Source organism: Garra rufa, chromosome 1 (genome assembly GCF_049309525.1).
Source record: "Garra rufa chromosome 1, GarRuf1.0, whole genome shotgun sequence".
NCBI lineage: Eukaryota > Metazoa > Chordata > Actinopteri > Cypriniformes > Cyprinidae > Garra > Garra rufa.
The window spans coordinates 85,222,389-85,237,734 of NC_133361.1; the positions used below are offsets into that span (position 1 = coordinate 85,222,389).

The 15,346-nt window shown below is 43.5% G+C and overlaps 5 non-coding genes across 5 annotated transcripts; all 5 read left to right on the forward strand.

Annotated features, from left to right (window-relative positions):
• The first annotated feature begins 10,514 nt into the window (after positions 1-10,514).
• On the forward strand, positions 10,515-10,596 carry trnal-aag (transfer RNA leucine (anticodon AAG)). The gene has a single exon. It is a non-coding gene; the product is annotated as a tRNA-Leu (tRNA).
• Positions 10,597-11,614: 1,018 nt separating this feature from the next.
• trnal-uag (transfer RNA leucine (anticodon UAG)) lies at positions 11,615-11,696 on the forward strand. Its single transcript has one exon. It is a non-coding gene; the product is annotated as a tRNA-Leu (tRNA).
• Positions 11,697-12,942: 1,246 nt separating this feature from the next.
• trnal-aag (transfer RNA leucine (anticodon AAG)) lies at positions 12,943-13,024 on the forward strand. The gene has a single exon. It is a non-coding gene; the product is annotated as a tRNA-Leu (tRNA).
• Positions 13,025-13,988: 964 nt separating this feature from the next.
• trnal-uag (transfer RNA leucine (anticodon UAG)) lies at positions 13,989-14,070 on the forward strand. The gene has a single exon. It is a non-coding gene; the product is annotated as a tRNA-Leu (tRNA).
• Positions 14,071-15,172: 1,102 nt separating this feature from the next.
• Positions 15,173-15,254, forward strand: trnal-aag (transfer RNA leucine (anticodon AAG)). The gene has a single exon. It is a non-coding gene; the product is annotated as a tRNA-Leu (tRNA).
• Positions 15,255-15,346: the final 92 nt, after the last annotated feature.

Genomic DNA, 15,346 nt, shown 5'->3' on the forward strand with positions numbered 1-15,346 from the left:
GCTCACCTTTCCATTCACAACCTGCAAACTTTGGATTAAACTTTCTGTGGATCGTACATGCACTGGTGGACACTCACATTGGACTTATCAACACACTGGGATTCTTGGACTGTTTTAGGGTAAGGACAAATGAACTGTATTCTTTTAACAGAGTTTACCTACTGTAGTTTTATCGTGTTGTTTTAAAGTCTGTTATGTGAACCTTGTAAATACACCAAATCTATTTAAACCAATCTCCTTTAATGTCTCATTCTTTTAACCACTAGTCATCTCTCACAGTTAAACAGTCTAAGTTAATACATTTAAATAGCATTTTTGATGCAGACTGGGTTTTTCCTGTGCAGTGGGAAGATGGAGTTTGTTGATACTGATTTAATCTGAATGGTAACCATACAGAGTCTAGTTATTCTAATTGAATGTATTGATAAAATTTCAGAATTTAATATAAATGATGATTTAGTAAGGTTAGGAAAATAAAGTTAAAAAGTGTCATAGAATCAATTTAAGGCAAATATCACCAATATTATGATTAAAGTAAGACCTTATAGAGCACTGATGTGACTATTGCTTCAGAAAAATTAATTTACGGCAATAAAGGCTCTTTTTTGCCTTGGACAAGTAAATTTTTTACTCGGACAAGCGAATGTCTGATTTACTTGTCTGAAAGGACAAGCACATGTCAAAGCTTAATGTCAAGCCCTGTCATCAGAAAACAACTCGCCGTCCTACCTCAAAGGTGTGGGAATATTTTAAACACAGCCAGAAACATAAACGGTATAGTTATATGCAGTCTTTGCAAGATGGAGCTAGCATACCACACCAGCACGACTTCCCGTTGGGAGCATCTTTTAGGAGGAAACTGCTAACTATGTAAAAAAAAAAAAAAAAAAAAGATAAATAATCTAATTAATCATTAGTCGACTATTCGATAAATTAATCGCCCGAATAATCGTTTTAAAAATAATCGTTTACCCCCAGCACTACTAAACGGTGCTAATATCTTGTCCAAAACATCTAATGGCACTAGAATACAAATGCAACTTTAATAAGCACAATCTCTGTGCTATGGTGAGAGTTAGAGTCCTGTTATGCCCCTTTTTTCAAGAAGTCTCTGGTGTTTTGAATTTCATTAAATCAGTATCACATCTGCAATCGTGCTAATATTCAGGGAATCAGCACTCTACTTTCTCGATGAATATTGCTTAACTAAACATTATGTTATAAATATAGAACAACAAGAACAGTATTGACAGCACTGGTTTTCAAATATTGAGAATGACTTACTTTAAGATGCTTTTTCAAGATTAGATTGTGCCTTGAGGCCGATCGGAGAGACAAGTTTTGTTGCAAGTAAACTAAAAATTCCATTGTACTACAATGTTACATGTATTTTGTTACTCCCCAACCCTGGAGCCAAACAATAAAATAGAAACTGAAAATCACTCATCGTAACTTCTGTGGTTTTAATTAGAAGATGAATGAATGCTGCTTCTCTGGCATGAATATAAACATGGCTCACTTAAGACAGCTGTGTCTGTCAACAGCCTTGGGCGGGGCCTGTACAATGTGGCGTCAAATTGATCGTACAGACTCTGTGAATGGCTTGATCTGAGACAACACTTACGGTGTGTTCACACAGGGCGGCAGCGTCATCCATTCAAAGTCAATGGGAAGCGTTGACGCTGACGCCCAGTGTGAACACACCGTTGTGATTAATGATTTTTTTTTAAAGGAGCTGGTGGTTTTTTTATCATTATCTGATGATTGTGATAAAAGCACAACAATATATAGTGTTACTTAATTATGGCAAAAATTGGAAGGAAATGCATTTAATAGAGACACTTCATCAGCAGTATTTGTATCAATAAGACTGGTCTTCATTAACAATAGGCTACTTTGTTAAATGATGCCAATAAGCCACATATTTTAAATGTTCAATCTTTATTTTAACTTGTTACATTACATTTATTTGGAGATTCAATGTGAAATTATTTATTGTGAAATAGTTTTTAATTGATTGCCAGCACTAGTCTAAATGTTTTGATTTCTGTTGCTTTGTGCCATTAAACTGCTGTTAACTTACATTTTTCTTATTTCACCTCAGACCTCATGGCACCGAAAGAGGAGAGTAAAGAACTCAATAAAACAGAAGAAAAAGATCAAAATGAGAAACATGATTTCAAAACTGAAGAAAAATCAATTAGTTGTTCACAGAATACAAATACTTCCTCACCAGAAATAAAAAAAAAAAACACAAAGTACAAAACTTTATTCTAACATGAGAATTCACACTGGAGAGAGACCTTACAGCTGGCAACAGTGTGGGAAGACTTTCTCAAGAAATCTAGATCTTAAGTGTCACATGAAAGTCAACATTGAAAGGAGGCCGTTAATATGCCCTCAGTGTGGAAAGAGTTTTATGCAGAAAAAATATCTTAATTTACACATGAAAACTCACACTGGAGAGAAGCCTTTTTACTGTTCTCAGTGTGAAAAGAGTTTTATGCAGAAAAAAAACCTTACTGTCCACATGAGAATTCACACTGGAGAGAAGCCTTTCATCTGCAAACTGTATGGAAAGAGTTTCACATGTAATGAAAAACTTAAGACTCACCTAAGAAGTCACACTGGAGAGAGTCCATTCCAAAGAGATCAACCCAGTCAACAATTTGATCTCACAATGATGTCACTATGAGCTCACAATATTCTCATGGTGCGGTCACAATTTGTGTGTCACAGTGAACTAAAAGTGTAACCACACAGAGCTCTCACTGTGTGCTCATACTTTGTTCACAACATGAGGTCACTGCACAATCACAGTGCACTCATACTGTGGTCAAAATATGAGGTCACATTACACTCACTGTGTGCTCATAATGTGGTCACTGTGTGCTCATACTGTGATCACTGTGTGCTCATAATGTGGTCACTGTGAGGTCACTGCGCACTCACTGTGTGCTCATAATGTGATCACTGCGTGCTCATAATGTGATCACTGTGTGCTCATAATGTGGTCACTGTGAGGTCACTGCACACTCACTGTGTGCTCATAATGTGATCACTGCGTGCTCATAATGTGATCACTGTGTGCTCATAATGTGGTCACTGTGAGGTCACTGCACACTCACTGTGTGCTCATAATGTGATCACTGTGCGCTCATAATGTGATCACTGTGTGCTCATAATGTGGTCACTGTGAGGTCACTGCGCACTCACTGTGTGCTCATAATGTGATCACTGTGTGCTCATAATGTGATCACTGTGTGCTCATAATGTGATCACTGTGTGCTCATAATGTGATCACTGTGTGCTCATAATGTGATCACTGTGTGCTCATAATGTGGTCACTGTGTGCTCATAATGTGATCACTGTGTGCTCATAATGTGATCACTGTGTGCTCATAATGTGATCACTGTGTGCTCATAATGTGATCACTGTGTGCTCATAATGTGGTCACTGTGAGGTCACTGCGCACTCACTGTGTGCTCATAATGTGATCACTGTGTGCTCATAATGTGATCACTGTGTGCTCATAATGTGGTCACTGTGAGGTCACTGCGCACTCACTGTGTGCTCATAATGTGATCACTGTGTGCTCATAATGTGGTCACTGTGAGGTCACTGCGCACTCACTGTGTGCTCATAATGTGATCACTGTGTGCTCATAATGTGATCACTGTGTGCTCATAATGTGGTCACTGTGAGGTCACTGCGCACTCACTGTGTGCTCATAATGTGATCACTGTGTGCTCATAATGTGATCACTGTGTGCTCATAATGTGATCACTGTGTGCTCATAATGTGATCACTGTGTGCTCATAATGTGATCACTGTGTGCTCATAATGTGGTCACTGTGTGCTCATAATGTGATCACTGTGTGCTCATAATGTGGTCACTGTGAGGTCACTGCGCACTCACTGTGTGCTCATAATGTGATCACTGTGTGCTCATAATATGATCACTGTGTGCTCATACTGTGATCACTGTGTGCTCATAATGTGATCACTGTGTGCTCATAATGTGATCACTGTGTGCTCATAATGTGGTCACTGTGTGCTCATAATGTGATCACTGTGTGCTCATAATGTGATCACTGTGTGCTCATAATGTGGTCACTGTGTGCTCATAATGTGATCACTGTGTGCTCATAATGTGATCACTGTGTGCTCATAATGTGATCACTGTGTGCTCATAATGTGATCACTGTGTGCTCATACTGTGATCACTGTGTGCTCATAATGTGATCACTGTGTGCTCATAATGTGATCACTGTGTGCTCATAATGTGATCACTGTGTGCTCATAATGTGATCACTGTGTGCTCATAATGTGATCACTGTGTGCTCATAATGTGATCGCTGTGTGCTCATAATGTGGTCACTGTGAGGTCACTGCGCACTCACTGTGTGCTCATAATGTGATCACTGTGTGCTCATAATATGATCACTGTGTGCTCATACTGTGATCACTGTGTGCTCATAATGTGATCACTGTGTGCTCATAATGTGATCACTGTGTGCTCATAATGTGGTCACTGTGTGCTCATAATGTGATCACTGTGTGCTCATAATGTGATCACGGTGTGCTCATAATGTGATCACTGTGTGCTCATAATGTGATCACTGTGTGCTCATACTGTGATCACTGTGTGCTCATAATGTGATCACTGTGTGCTCATACTGTGATCACTGTGTGCTCATAATGTGGTCACTGTGTGCTCATAATGTGATCACTGTGTGCTCATAATGTGGTCACTGTGTGCTCATAATGTGATCACTGTGAGGTCACTGCGCACTCACTGTGTGCTCATACCGTGAGATCACCATATAACACCACTATGCTATAATTGTGTTATTTCACTGTTATCTAAAATGATTCAGTTAACTCAAACTTTTACACCCACATTCTTTATTTCCATCAACAAAAACAATCAAACAAAAAGTCAGCTTTTTCCTTTATTTGGTTTCCTTTTCAGCCTGGTGTTGGCGTTGGACAAAAACAAAAAAAATCTACTTGGCCAATACATTCCGTGTCTGGTGTTGTTCTGGTGATTACTTTTAGCTTCTTCACCTCTATTTCATTTTGTTTGTGAAAAGACCTGACACATTCTAAAAACACAAAGAGCAAGGTGTTAACATTACAATTTCTATAGCAGCATCCAGATGCACAAACCAAAACTTAAACACTTACTTTTCAAACATGTCAGGAGCACAGGTGGCAACACCTTCTTCCCATCTTTCCCCGTTCTGTTATAAAGACAGAGAACATTGTCTGACGCTACGCTTTTTAAAGCCTGTCTCAGCATCTCACCTATATTGGAGCTGCCGTGAGTATGGACAAAGTCCATTTAAGGCAAGTCATGTCACTCGGCGGCCATCTTTGAAACGCCTCTTGGGCAGGCAAGTGCAGCTCCTATCTCTTTGAATGGGGAAACATAAAATTCTCCAAAACAGTTCACCAAGCTTACGATTAAATTTCATCTTTTAAATCTCCAAAGAAATCCAACAAGAACTGCCTCATAAATATGGTTCCTTGTGCTCCAATAGCGTTAAAAAACGCTTATTTTTCCGGATAAATAAGCCACGTCTCAGAGCGCTGACTGTTTCTATAGCAACTGGGACTTCTGACGGCAGCCGCAGTGATGCGCTGACTTTACTAATCAACGATTGGCTCTTTCACTAAGAGGGCAGGGCTTCGCGGCCATAATGAACGTTGCATTTTTCCCCATTCAAAACTATACAGGTCCTTCTCAAAAAATTAGCATATTGTGATAAAGTTCATTATTTTCTGTAATGTACTGATAAACATTAGACTTTCATATATTTTAGATTCATTACACACAACTGAAGTAGTTCAAGCCTTTTATTGTTTTAATATTGATGATTTTGGCATACAGCCCATGAAAACCCAAAATTCCTATCTCAAAAAATAGCATATTTCATCCGACCAATAAAAGAAAAGTGTTTTTAATACAAAAAAAGTCAACCTTCAAATAATTATGTTCAGTTATGCACTCAATACTTGGTCGGGAATCCTTTTCGCAGAAATGACTGCTTCAATGCGGCGTGGCATGGAGGCAATCAGCCTGTGGCACTGCTGAGGTGTTATGGATAGGGGTGGGAATCGTTTGAATTTTATCGATTTCGATTCCGATTCCGATTCCACTTATCGATTCCGATTCTTTTCGATTCCCAGTTCGATTCCGATTTAGTAAAAAAAAAAAAAAAAAAACAAACACAAAAGTCAAACATTAATATATTAAACATGTTTATTTTCAGTGCTAGCTTGCAACATATTATTTTATTACAGGGGTCCTCAACCTTTTTTATATCAGGTCCCCCTTCTTCTCGGGTCAGTTTTGCAAGGCCCCCCTATGCCTGACATTTCCTCTAAAGGTGTTTATTTTTTAACCTTTTTTATTAACCTAAACATTAGTTTTGCCTTTTTTATTTTTCTCCTGCATCTTATAAAAAAATCAAACAAACTTTAAATTAAAGCTATACTTTTGAATTTAAAAGAAAATCCTCTGCTCTAACTTTTTAACATATCAATACACACATATAGATTTAAAGCGCCTAAATTATTTAATTCAGACATTCTTCACAACTTCAGAGTACTCTTTCTTAATTGACTGAATATCTACTGTTTGTATTTATTATAAAATAAGCATATAAATGAAAAAATACAGTAAATACATTGTAGATCTTTTTATGCTGGTGATCATATGTGCTTAAACACCACTGACCCTTACAAGATCCACCTCTATGGGTAAGCATTCATTATAAAAAAACTCACAGGACATTCATTTTGAAAACTATGCAAATATTTTGAAATTTCACGCAAAAATACTATGGATCAGACATCAGAGCACCGAGAGCATGAATAGTTTGTGAATCAACAGCGGACTTATGCGTGACTTATGTACGACTCCGATATACAAGAATGAATACATTAGGCACGCGCGAGTTTGTTACTATTACTCTGGTCATCTTTGCCTTTACATTAACGGGAGGGTTTGTTTCATGCAGCCAAGAGATAAAGTAGATACCTGTCTTCCCGTGGGGGTATAAGTGACTTTTATGTGGGCTTTTGCGGGACGAAATAACATATATTCCTTCTGGAGTGGGCGGGCGCAGGACTAAAATCCGTCCCTTGCAGATCTCAAAGATGAAGTTTGCGTGCAGCGGTAGATTTGTCTTCGGTTTTTACAAAGCGTAGACACACTTTTAAACGCTTACCGTGATCCATCTTTTCGACTGATGTTTACATTACCACGTAAAGTCCTGGCAGATTGCACGCGCGGAAGGTCCTGGCAGATCACTAGATGGAAAAAATGCAACCAGGAATCGAAACGAGGAATCGAAATTTTAATATTATAACAAGTATCCGATTCTTTATCTTAAGTATCCAATTCCAGAATCGGAATCGATTTTCGATTCCCAACCCTAGTTATGGAGGCCCAGGATGCTTCGATAGCGGCCTTGAGCTCTTCCAGAGTGTTGGGTCTTGCGTCTCTCAACTTTCTCTTCACAATATCCCACAGATTCTCTATGGGGTTCAGGTCAGGAGAGTTGGCAGGCCAATTGAGCACAGTAATACCATGGTCAGTAAACCATTTACCAGTGGTTTTGGCACTGTGAGCAGGTGCCAGGTCGTGCTGAAAAATGAAATCTTCATCTCCATAAAGCTTTTCAGCAGATGGAAGCATGAAGTGCTCCAAAATCTCCTGATAGCTAGCTGCATTGACCCTGCCCTTGATAAAACACAGTAGACCAACACCAGCAGCTGACATGGCACCCCAGACCATCACTGACTGTGGGTACTTGACACTGGACTTCAGGCATTTTGGCATTTCCCTCTCCCCAGTCTTCCTCCAGACTCTGGCACCTTGATTTCCGAATGACATGCAAAATTTGCTTTTATCCGAAAAAAGTACTTTGGACCACTGAGCAACAGTCCAGTGCTGCTTCTCTGTAGCCCAGGTCAGGCGCTTCTGCCGCTGTTTCTGGTTCAAAAGTGGCTTGACCTGGGGAATGCGGCACCTGTAGCCCATTACCTGCACACGCCTGTACACGGTGGCTATGGATGTTTCTACTCCAGACTCAGTCCACTGCTTCCGCAGGTCCCCCAAGGTCTGGAATCAGTCCTTCTCCACAATCTTCCTCAGGGTCCGGTCACCTCTTCTCGTTGTGCAGCGTTTTCTGCCACACTTTTTCCTTCTCACAGACTTCCCACTGAGGTGCCTTGATACAGCACTCTGGGAACAGCCTATTCGTTCAGAAATTTCTTTCTGTGTCTTACCCTCTTGCTTGAGGGTGTCAATGATGGCCTTCTGGACAGCAGTCAGGTCGGCAGTCTTACCCATGATTGCGGTTTTGAGTAATGAACCAGGCTGGGAGTTTTTAAAAGCCTCATGAATCTTTTGCAGGTGTTTAGAGTTAATTAGTTGATTCAGATGATTAGGTTAATAGCTCGTTTAGAGAACATTTTCATGATATGCTAATTTTTTTAGAAAGGAATTTTGGGTTTTCATGAGCTGTATGCCAAAATCATCAATATTAAAACAATAAAAGGCTTGAACTACTTCAGTTGTGTGTAATGAATCTAAAATATATGAAAGTCTAATGTTTATCAGTACGTTACAGAAAATAATGAACTTTATCACAATATGCAAATTTTTTGAGAAGGACCTGTACGAGTGACATGTCTTGGGTATTCTATAGTCTTTGGTATGGATGAGATAGTGTACCTAACAAAAACATACATAATATTGTCATGATTTAAATATACCAGGCTTCAACATTTCTTTTACATGGTATCTGCTGCAAAAAATAAAAAATAAAAAAATAAAAAAATAAAACTGTGGCTTTGTTGTAAAAATAAACGCTAAATTTATATAGTAGTACTAACATAAAGCTCTTTATAATTTTTGTCTTCTTAAAGCCTCTGACAGAAGGCTTTAAACGTTTCAAAGCTGGAGCACTGTTGTTTTTTAAAAAGTTCCTCATGGGCATCTTCTTCTGCCTGCTTCATGAGAACAGACTTAACTTTTGCCAAGTCATTCATGATGACAGCTTGTCTCTGTTCCAGCATTTGAATTTGTTGGAGTATCTTAGTATTCAGATCTGAAAAATTGTAAAGTTAGATTGTTATATAGCAAAGGATGTTTTATGTTTTTATGTCTGTATAAATAAATAATGTCTAATTAATATATCACATACCAAACAATTACTGATGGTAAAATGGCTGGTGCACATGTAGCATGTGTGAGCAGTACTCTGCTAAAAAAAAATACCAGACCACATTGCACATCACTCAGGAATTCTAAGATGGCCGCGTGAGCATGTTCTGCGTGTTGCTGCCTGCAAACTTTTGGACAAATATTTATAAAGCCCGTGATTTATTGGTTACAACTGACCCATATTAGGTTGGTAAAGTTTATATTCTCAAACTGTGTAACGAAGTGCTATACTTTGGACTAAATTATGGGGGATCATGAGAAACAAGGGACTTTGCGAAGTTCCAAAAATAAGAATGAGAGCGAGTGTTGCAGCAGCAGTACTGCGGTAATGAAAGAATTGAAAGCGATTAACTCAAGACTGGACCGTATGCTGAACGACATGGAAAAGCAAGTCAACTCGAGAATTGATAGCATGGAAAAACAACTTAACTCCAGTGTTGATAAGTTGCGTGGATCGATGGAAAAGATGATGTCGGAAAATCAGGACATTGTGCGGAAAGAGATTGAAAAGGCTTCTAAAGGCATGAAGGCAAATCTGGACATTGAGGTGGGAATTCTGTGTGCACGGATGGAAAGGATGGAGCAGAAAATATCCGAAAAAGAGGCTAAGAAGAAGAGTTTTGATCCAGATGTTTCCTTGATAGTTGTGGGGCTCCCTCAATCAGAAGGAGAGGATTTAATGGCTAAAGTGAGGGAGTTTATACAGGACTGCATAACCCTGTATAAAGGATGCCTTTACGGCTTCGAATTACAAGGCATCAGCTTGCGGCGAAGCGCGACAAGAAAAAAAAAGGGCCCACGAAGGCGAATGTGGCAGGGTAGCGTGGCCAAGTGGACTAAGCCTCTGGATTAAGGCTCCAGTCTCTTCGGGGGCGTGGGTTTGAATCCCACTACTGCCAAGACAGAGTTTTGGAAGGCTATTGTGCCTATACACAAAAAAACATTCTTTGCCCGCACTCCAGAGGCTTTGCAAAGAAGGTCCGGCGGCCGACGTTTTCTCTATCTTTGGGGTGGGGAAGAGGGCAGAAAAGGGCCCACGAAAGTGAGCATTCCAGGGTAGCGTGGCCGAGAGGTCCAAGGCGTTTGATTTAGGCTCCAGTCTAAATCCCATTGCTGCCAGCAGGCATTTTAACCAAGGCAGGGAGGCCCTCTAACCCGCTTGGGAGCGGGCTTGTTTTACGCAAACAGGATTAGACTGCAGCCGTTCTGCAGAGTCAGTATTTGGGAGGCCGTTTGACCTGTCGTAAAGACCCGTGGAACACACCATGACAAGGTAGCGTGGCCGAGCAGTCTAAGGCGCTGGATTAAGGCTCCAGTCTCTTCGGGGGTGTGGGTTCGAATCCCACCGCTGCCAGGGAAGTCTTTTGGAAAGCTCCTGAGGCTGCGAAGCGACTGGAGAAGTGACGCTGCATGCTCATCCAAACTTAGCCGCTTTCGCATTCTTTGCCATTTAGCAAAGTCAGTGCTTAAAGCTTGTCCCAGCCTCTGCTCCATTCCAACAGAGGCACACCAATAATTTACAATCATAGGAGAGGTGCAATAAATTATATTAATGAAAAACAATGAGTAGTCTACAAGAATGGAGACAGCCAGTTTTACTCATGGAAAGTTTTGGGTGAAATAACAGCTGCCTGATCATTTTGATTTTAAATGCATCACAGCTGGCTATCGTTTCCACATAAGCCCCAAAGGCCTTGATTAGCGGATTCAGGTGTGCTTGATCAGAGATGGACCTCCACTCCACAGGAAGGGGGCCACCTGGAGTAGGACTGCATACCCTGTATTAAGGATGCCTTTACGGCGGCGAATTACAAGGCATCAGCTTGTGGCGAAGCGCAACCCAAATACAGCGACGATGATCCCTACACCGCTGTTCTGCTCTCCAGAGCCAATACAGAGCAGTGACACTCTCGATAAATGACCGATCAACAACAGACGTCTTGTAAAAAGATGGCTGCCAATGGGGTTCGAAACTTTTTGAAACTTTCGCCTCTCTGACGCACCTGACGCGCGTAAATTTCACTTCAAACTTTTGTTTTCATGCGCGTCCATTTCGCTCTTGACGGGCGAATGAACACAAAGTGGTCAGGCGTATAAATAGAAGCGGCAGGCGAGAATTTAGACGCGTATTCGCGTTTGGTGTGAACGTAGCATAAGGCGTTGGATTAAGGCTCCAGTCTCTTCGGGGGTGTGGGTTTGAATCCCACTGCTGCCAAGTCAGAGTTTTGGAAGGCTATTGTGCGTACGCAAAAAAAAAAGTTCTTTGCCCGCATTCCAGAGGCTTTGCATAGAAGGTCCGGCGGCCGACGTTCTCTCTAAATTTGGGGTGGGGGAAGAGGGCAGAAAATGGCCCACGAAAGTGAAATTCCCAGGGTAGCGTGGCCGAGTGGTCTAAGGCGCTGGATTTAGGCTCTAGTCTCTTCTGGGGCGTGGGTTCGAATCCCATCGCTGCCAGCAGCAATTTTAACCAAGGCAGGGAGGCCCTCTAACCCGCTTGGCAGCGGGATTATTTCACGCAAACAGGATTAGACTGCAGCAGTTCTGCAGAGTAAGTATTAGGGAGGCCGTTCCACCTGTCGAAGAGACCCTTGAAACGCAACCCGACTAGGTAGCATGGCCGCACGGTCTAATGCTACGCTCACACCAAACGGGAATATGCGTCTGGTCCGAGTGATTTCAATGTTAAGTATTAGGGAGGCCGTTCCACCTGTCGAAGAGACCCTTGAAACGCAACCCGACTAGGTAGCATGGCCGCACGGTCTAATGCTACGCTCACTCCAAACGGGAATATGCGTCTGGTCCGAGTGATTTCAATGTTAAGTCAATGGTAAGACGTGTTTACACGCGCCTGGAGTTCTTGCGGTGCGAATGAGGCGTTTAGCGCGGCGCGATAGACGCGAATTCGCCTCATCCGCGCGTCTAGTTCTCGCGAATGGCGCGAATTGAGCGTCTGGCGCGTTAAGTGCGTTAAGCGCGAATTGTGCTTTTTTGTGAATCACGCGTCTGACAAGAATTCGCGTCTGCTGCCCGAGGTGAAAAATCTGAACTTCTGCGTCAATTCGCGCCGCGTTAACCAATCAGGAGCCTGCTTGATGCTGACCTCCACTCCACAGGAAGGGGGCCACCAGGAGTAGGACTGCATAACCCTGTATAAAGGATGCCTTTACGGCTTCGAATTACAAGGCATCAGCTTGCGGCGAAGCGCGACAAGAAAAAAAAAGGGCCCACGAAGGCGAATGTGGCAGGGTAGCGTGGCCGAGTGGTCTAAGCCTCTGGATTAAGGCTCCAGTCTCTTCGGGGGCGTGGGTTTGAATCTCACTACTGCCAAGACAGAGTTTTGGTAGGCTATTGTGCCTATACACAAAAAAACATTCTTTGCCCGCACTCCAGAGGCTTTGCAAAGAAGGTCCGGCGGCCGAAGTTTTCTCTATCTTTGGGGTGGGGAAGAGGGCAGAAAAGGGCCCACGAAAGTGAGCATTCCAGGGTAGCGTGGCCGAGAGGTCTAAGGCATTTGATTTAGGCTCCAGTCTAAATCCTATTGCTGCCAGCAGGCATTTTAACCAAGGCAGGGAGGCCCTCTAACCCGCTTGGGAGCGGACTTGTTTTACGCAAACAGGATTAGACTGCAGCCGTTCCGCAGAGTCAGTATTTGGGAGGCCGTTTGACCTGTCGTAAAGACCCGTGGAACACACCATGACAAGGTAACGTGGCCGAGCGGTCTAAGGCGCTGGATTAAGGCTCCAGTCTCTTCTGGGGCGTGGGTTCGAATCCCACCGCTGCCAGGGAAGTCTTTTGGAAAGCTCCTGAGGCTGCGAAGCGACTGGAGAAGTGACGCTGCATGCTCATCCAAATTTAGCCGCTTTCGCATTCTTTGCCATTTAGCAAAGTCAGTGCTTAAAGCTTGTCCCAGCCTCTGCTCCATTCCAACAGAGGCACACCAATAATTTACAATCATAGGAGAGGTGCAATAAATTATATTAATGAAAAACAATGAGTATTCTACAAGAATGGAGACTCATGAAAAGTTTTGGGTGAAATAACAGCTGCCTGATCATTTTGATTTTAAATGCATCACAGCTGGCTATCGTTTCCACATAGGCCCCAAAGGCCGTGATTAGCGGATTCAGGTGTGCTTGATCAGAGATGGACCTCCACTCCACAGGAAGGGGGCCACCAGGATTAGGACTGCATACCCTGTATTAAGGATGCCTTTACGGCGGCGAATTACAAGGCATCAGCTTGTGGCGAAGCGCAACCCAAATACAGCGACGATGCAGTGACACTCTCGATAAATGACCGATCAACAACAGACGTCTTGTAAAAAGATGGCTGCCAATGGGGTTCGAAACTTTTTGAAACTTTCGCCTCTCTGACGCACCTGACGCGCGTAAATTTGACTTCAAACTTTTGTTTTCATGCGCGTCCATTTCGCTCTTGACGGGCGAATGAACACAAAGTGGTCAGGCGTGTAAATAGAAGCGGCAGGCCAGAATTTAGACGCGTATTCGCGTTTGGTGTGAACGTAGCATAAGGCGTTGGATTAAGGCTCCAGTCTCTTCGGGGGTGTGGGTTTGAATCCCACTGCTGCCAAGACAGAGTTTTGGAAGGCTATTGTGCGTACGCAAAAAAAATGTTCTTTGCCCGCATTCCAGAGGCTTTGCATAGAAGGTCCGGCGGCCGACGTTCTCTCTATATTTGGGGTGGGGGAAGAGGGCAGAAAATGGCCCACGAAAGTGAGAATCCCAGGGTAGCGTGGCCGAGTGGTCTAAGGCGCTAGATTTAGGCTCCAGTCTCTTCGGGGGCGTGGGTTCGAATCCCATCGCTGCCAGCAGCCATTTTAACCAAGGCAGGGAGGCCCTCTAACCCGTTTGGCAGCGGGATTATTTCACGCAAACAGGATTAGACTGCAGCAGTTCTGCAGAGTAAGTATTAGGGAGGCCGTACCACCTGTCCAAGAGACCCTTGGAGCGCAACCCGACGAGGTAGCATGGCCGCACGGTCTAATGCTACGCTCACACCAAACGGGAATATGCGTCTGGTCCGAGTGATTTCAATGTTAAGTCAATGGTAAGACGTGTTTACACGCGCCTGGAGTTCTTGCGGCGCGAATGAGGCGTTTAGCGCGGCGCGGTAGACGCGAATTTGCCTCATCCGCGCGTCTAGTTCTCGCGAATGGCGTGAATTGAGCGTCTGGCGCGTTAGGTGCGTTAAGCGCGAATTGTGCTTTTTTGTGAATCACGCGTCTGACAAGCATTCGCGTCTGCTGCCCGAGGTGAAAAATCTGAACTTCTGCGTCAATTCGCGCCGCGTTAACCAATCAGGAGCCTGCTTGATGCTGACCTCCACTCCACAGGAAGGGGGCCACCAGGAGTAGGACTGCATACCCCTGTATAAAGGATGCCTTTACGGCTTCGAATTACAAGGCATCAGCTTGCGGCGAAGCGCGACAAGAAAAAAAAGGGCCCACGAAGGCGGCTGTGGCAGGGTAGCGGGGCTGAGTGGTTTAAGCCGCTGGATTAAGGCTCCAGTCTCTTCGGGGGCGTGGGTTTGAATCCCACTACTGCCAAGACAGAGTTTTGGAAGGCTATTGTGCCTATACACAAAAAACCATTCTTTGCCCGCACTCCAGAGGCTTTGCAAAGAAGGTCCGGCGGCCGACGTTTTCTCTATCTTTGGGGTGGGGGAAGAGGGCAGAAAAGGGCCCACGAAAGTGAGCATTCCAGGGTAGCGTGGCCGAGAGGTCTAAGGCATTTGATTTAAGGCTCCAGTCTAAATCCCATTGCTGCCAGCAGGCATTTTAACCAAGGCAGGGAGGCCCTCTAACCCGCTTGGGAGCGGGCTTGTTTTACGCAAACAGGATTAGACTGCAGAGTCAGTATTTGGGAGGCCGTTTGACCTGTCGTAAAGACCCGTGGAACACACCATGACAAGGTAGCGTGGGCGAGCGGTCTAAGGCGCTGGATTAAGGCTCCAGTCTCTTCGGGGGCGTGGGTTCGAATCCCACCGCTGCCAGGGAAGTCTTTTGGAAAGTTCCTGAGGCTGCGAAGCGACTGGAGAAGTGACGCTGCATGCTCATCCAAACTTAGCCGCTTTCGCATTCTTTG